Source organism: Vigna radiata, unplaced genomic scaffold (genome assembly GCF_000741045.1).
Source record: "Vigna radiata var. radiata cultivar VC1973A unplaced genomic scaffold, Vradiata_ver6 scaffold_147, whole genome shotgun sequence".
Classification (NCBI taxonomy): domain Eukaryota; kingdom Viridiplantae; phylum Streptophyta; class Magnoliopsida; order Fabales; family Fabaceae; genus Vigna; species Vigna radiata.
In genome coordinates this window covers 816772-822883 of record NW_014541973.1, presented here as the reverse complement: position 1 = coordinate 822883, position 6112 = coordinate 816772, and positions in this window count along the sequence as shown.

The following is a 6112-nucleotide window of genomic DNA, read 5'->3' as shown; positions in this document are numbered from 1 at the left end:
GCCACGCCATATCCTAATGCTCCAGATGATGTTTCCACAACTTCACTGCAACCAGAAATGCGCTTAATCAACTCAAAAAATCCAAATTAGCACAATTACGAATTTCCGACCAAATTAAGCAGAATTTGGAAAACGGGGAAATAACAGACAATTAAACACAATTCCCTGGTTTATTTAAGTGTAATAAACTAAATATAGTTCAAGGAATAGCGACTCATCACAGGCCACTGTAAACGTTTACGCAAGTGAAATAGAGAATTTGTACAGAAAGTTGAACTGAAGGAGCCAATTTTTATAACACAGGGGACCAAATATGATATATGTGATTTTTTTTCCATGAGTTGAGAGTGTTGGAGGTTATGTTTGGGCATCCAAGGATGAAGTAATTGATCCATGTTAGTGATTTTAGCAACTTAAGTGTACTGGTTTGAGTTGTGGTTGAAAAAAGGTTCTGGAAACGTTTACAGTGGCCTGTAAACGTTTACCAATGCCTTCTTTACTGAACTAGGTTTGCCTATTCAACACAAAATATTTCCTATGTCCACATGCATGGTTTCTTTTGTCCTTTAAATCCATCAACACTAAAAATATATGTAAACATAATATTTAACAATTCAATGGTAACATTAGTTCGTAATGCTAACAACATTAATTCAATATTAACATAACAGTATATGTTCACTGTAACAGTCTTTACAATTGAAATAACAAAACATCTGTCAACAGTAACACCGAGACTAATTTTACATTACAATCACTCAACAAACATATATTAATGTCACACATTTTTTATTCTAAGAGATCCAGTAAAAGGAGTCCTAAGATCTCTGCTCTTGAAACGCTTCCGTGACCCCGTCCTCACAAAAGTCTTCATTGGAGTTGGATCAGTGGACATGCCTTCCTTGGAGATGCCTCCCGGGGAGATGGAAGGTTCTTCACGTGGCACACTCTGTCCACTGTCCTCTACTCTTTAGGACTCAAATCTAGGAACCAATGAAAAGAATTCCCAGAAATCATTGACTGGTGCATCAACCACAAACAAAACAAAACAACAATTGGTTGATGGAAATGTAGTTGGTGGAAAAGGAGTGTCGAACTGTCAACTGCATCAACCACAAACAAAACAAAACAACAATTGGTTGATGGAAATGTAGTTGGTGGAAAAGGAGTGTCGAACTGTCAACTGCATCAACCACAAACAAAACAAAACAACAATTGGTTGATGGAAATGTAGTTGGTGGAAAAGGAGTGTCGAACTGTCAACTGCATCAACCACAAACAAAACAAAACAACAATTGGTTGATGGAAATGTAGTTGGTGGAAAAGGAGTGTCGAACTGTCAACTGCATCAACCACAAACAAAACAAAACAACAATTGGTTGATGGAAATGTAGTTGGTGGAAAAGGAGTGTCGAACTGTCAACTGCATCAACCACAAACAAAACAAAACAACAATTGGTTGATGGAAATGTAGTTGGTGGAAAAGGAGTGTCGAACTGTCAACTGCATCAACCACAAACAAAACAAAACAACAATTGGTTGATGGAAATGTAGTTGGTGGAAAAGGAGTGTCGAACTGTCAACTGCATCAACCACAAACAAAACAAAACAACAATTGGTTGATGGAAATGTAGTTGGTGGAAAAGGAGTGTCGAACTGTCAACTGCATCAACCACAAACAAAACAAAACAACAATTGGTTGATGGAAATGTAGTTGGTGGAAAAGGAGTGTCGAACTGTCAACTGCATCAACCACAAACAAAACAAAACAACAATTGGTTGATGGAAATGTAGTTGGTGGAAAAGGAGTGTCGAACTGTCAACTGCATCAACCACAAACAAAACAAAACAACAATTGGTTGATGGAAATGTAGTTGGTGGAAAAGGAGTGTCGAACTGTCAACTGCATCAACCACAAACAAAACAAAACAACAATTGGTTGATGGAAATGTAGTTGGTGGAAAAGGAGTGTCGAACTGTCAACTGCATCAACCACAAACAAAACAAAACAACAATTGGTTGATGGAAATGTAGTTGGTGGAAAAGGAGTGTCGAACTGTCAACTGCATCAACCACAAACAAAACAAAACAACAATTGGTTGATGGAAATGTAGTTGGTGGAAAAGGAGTGTCGAACTGTCAACTGCATCAACCACAAACAAAACAAAACAACAATTGGTTGATGGAAATGTAGTTGGTGGAAAAGGAGTGTCGAACTGTCAACTGCATCAACCACAAACAAAACAAAACAACAATTGGTTGATGGAAATGTAGTTGGTGGAAAAGGAGTGTCGAACTGTCAACTGCATCAACCACAAACAAAACAAAACAACAATTGGTTGATGGAAATGTAGTTGGTGGAAAAGGAGTGTCGAACTGTCAACTGCATCAACCACAAACAAAACAAAACAACAATTGGTTGATGGAAATGTAGTTGGTGGAAAAGGAGTGTCGAACTGTCAACTGCATCAACCACAAACAAAACAAAACAACAATTGGTTGATGGAAATGTAGTTGGTGGAAAAGGAGTGTCGAACTGTCAACTGCATCAACCACAAACAAAACAAAACAACAATTGGTTGATGGAAATGTAGTTGGTGGAAAAGGAGTGTCGAACTGTCAACTGCATCAACCACAAACAAAACAACAAAAAAATTAAAAACCCTAAAACAAAAAGAATTACAAACTTAACACATAAGGGAAAAGGGAAAACCCATTTTTCCCTTCGACAAATGGACTACGAAAAACTAATTTACCTTAGCCGTTGAAGGAACGAAAAACGAACAACGAAAACGCAAAGAACAAAATAGATGAACAAAGGAATGAACCACGAAATACCGAAAAAGAAAATGGACGAATGGAACAACAAACTTACCTTGCTCGTCGAAGGACCATGGTGAGTGGAAGCATCCATTTTGCACCGAAGACACACACAACCAACAACCAACAAATGCAACAGAACCGTCAGAGACCGCGAACACAAGATGTTGAGAACGAGATCCAAGGATGACAGGGAGGAAGGGGCGATGATAGTGAGAACGAAGATGGAGAAATGAGAGCAAAGCAAAGGGAAGTGTAAATCTGATGAAATAGGGATAAGGGTAAAAATGGAAACCAAGAATTCCAATTTCTTCATCAATTGTAATTTCCAAATTTTTTTTAAATGTAATAGCCAATACCGTGACGACACGTGGCAGTGTCAAAATGGTGTTAAAAATGTGGTGTCAAAATATCGGGACGCTCTTACAAAACCATGATATTAATGTAAGGAAAATGATATGTTAACACCGTTTTTTGATACGGTTTTGACAACGCCACATGGCGTATGTCGATTGGCCAGTTTTTTTAAAAAAGAAATTGGTTTTCTGAAGTAAGTCAGGGGCATAATTGGAAAGCAAAGAGAATGAATTTTCACATTTCGCGCCCTGTTTCCTCATTTCATTTTCACTCTTTCAGATTTTCATTTTCACGGTTTCCTCACTCTTTCTTCGTCGTTGCTTTCGTTCTCTCATCATCACTCTCGTGCTCTCGTTCTCTCATCATCTCGTTCTCAGTTCTCAGGCGTTCTCGGTGGCTTGGGTTTTGTCGGTGTCTTTGGCATCCTTGGTGTGCACTGTTGAAGCCCGCTCTCTACCATTATTGTTTTCATCGTTGTTGGTGTGTTGTTATTTTTGGGGTAAGTGGAACTGCAAACTTACTCTAACCTAATCTTCAATAGAGAAGTTTTCTTCTTTCGCGAAACCTAATCTGCAATGTCATTCATTTCATATTGGTTGTTTCACAGGACTTGCATACCACATTTGGGAATGAAATTAGGAACAAAGGCTTCACAGAGGTTGTGCTTCTTAGTCATAAGGCACTACAAGAAAAATCGTCGTTATCTACAGCCAAAATCCGTATATAAGGTCCCAAAATCCGTATACGAATTACATACGGCAAAAAATCCGTATATAATACTGTCGTAGATAGTGTTATATACAGATAATCCGTATATAACTTATATACGGATTATCCATAAATAAGTTATATACGGATTATCCGTATATAAGTTATATACAATTTTTTAAACAACACCATGAATTACGCATTTCCAAACACAGATAAAATCATTACACCTGCCCATTATATACAGTCATTCATTTCACATACAAATAAAGTCTTAAATCAGAGAACAACATTTAGCATTAATCCATACTAGAAAAGTATACAAAATTGTCCATTAGACCAAATAAAAGTTCAAATAAGTTCTCCAGATAATAAGTTTCAGTTTTAGATGTCCTTATTCTAAAAACATAACTAGTAATTTTTTTCATATCGATCCTGTTGTGGTTGATCCTGTTGTTGTGGTTGATCCTCCTGATTGTCCTGAGGTTGATCCTCCTGTGCTTGTTGTGGTTGCTGAACATTAGGTTGTGAAATAGTTGAGCCAAGAGTTGGAGAACTCCATAAATTATCCCTGTTACAAATGATTTTCTTTCTATATTGAATATCATATAATGAAAGAGAACACTATGATGATTCTCTTCAAGTACGCATAAATTTAAATTGCAACTTAATTACCTAAGTGACATGTTCAGAAACATTAATTCATTCTTTCTTAGCTTTTATCTAAAATGGCTGCTAGTTAATAAAACATTAATTACCTAAGTGCAATTTCAGAAACATTAATTCAAAGCCTTTTCTTTTTTATATCAGAACAATGCACCATATCAACTATATACACATAATGACTATTCCAGAGAAAACATTAGTAAATATGAATATATAACTCATAATGATAAATTGATATCTGACAAAATAGATTTTCAAACGAGCTTCAATGAAACAAAGTGCAATCTCTCTACAAAGGCTTTTACGAAAATTAGTGGTATCTATCTAGATGTCAGCAACCAATTGTTTATCAACCAATAAACACAATGCCAACAGGTTTGAAGTGCCTCAAACTTAATTTCACGCATACAGGTAAACATTTCAATCAGAGTATAACAAATCTATAATGGCTTTATTCTTGAATTTTTTCATAACTTACAAGAGAATATGGTCTTACAAATCCTTTGACAGCACCAATTGCTTCACAACCCTTCTTAACTATTTCTAGTTTTTCCTGCATCAAAACCAATTGGTTATGTAACATGAATCAAGTTAGATACATTATAGTTATGTAACTATTCATCACTTTATAATTTTACAAAACTTCTCTCTTCACTGATAGTCCATATGCTTTATCCCAAAAAATAGGTCCTTACCACTTTACAATAATGTAACAAATGAATGATATCTATATAAAGATATATAAAGATGCCTAAAGAGATGATTAAGTAAAATAGTGACCAGCCCATATGCTTCTCAGAGAGGTTTCAAAGTAGGTATGTTATACTTATGTGACTCCCATTTTATAAGCCAATAAAGATGCAACAAGATTCCCATCACTCTAATTTCCAATGATGAAGTCAGGATAACCTTGTAACTCAACAGCACTGGCAACGTCCTGTTGACATACTCAGCCATCAATACTGAATGGAAATGATACAAATCTAAATTAAGATAACAAATTGTTTACATCCTAATAATGATTCATGGACAAGTGAACAATTCAAATTACCTCTGAATAAGTCCCTAGATAAGGCCACACATAATATAATTGAAAAAATAGCATACATCTACTTAATCATTTATTAAATTATATAATTGAAAAAATTTAATCCTTTTCAGAAAAAGCCTATATTTCTGCAGCCATATAAAGATACAGTGAGAAGCTTGTTAAAAAATATTCAAGGAAAGAACATACAAGCAAATTTCAGAAAGTGAGTCACATTATAAGAACATAAAATTCTAAACCAAATAAAAACAACATATTACACCAGATTAGGATTCATTGAGCCTGTAATACAGGGCAGACATGGATATGTACTTCATTGGAAGTAATTATTTTGATTGATCCATCCTTTCAATTAAAACTTTTGGCACAACAAAAAATGTTCAAAAATATAAGGATTGGATTCTAATAAGCATTTAATCACAATGTTGTTTACAGGTGTTACTAATTATTATTTTTTGTTAATTTTAGCAAACTTAACTAGAAAACAATTTCAAACTAAGACATTCAACCTGT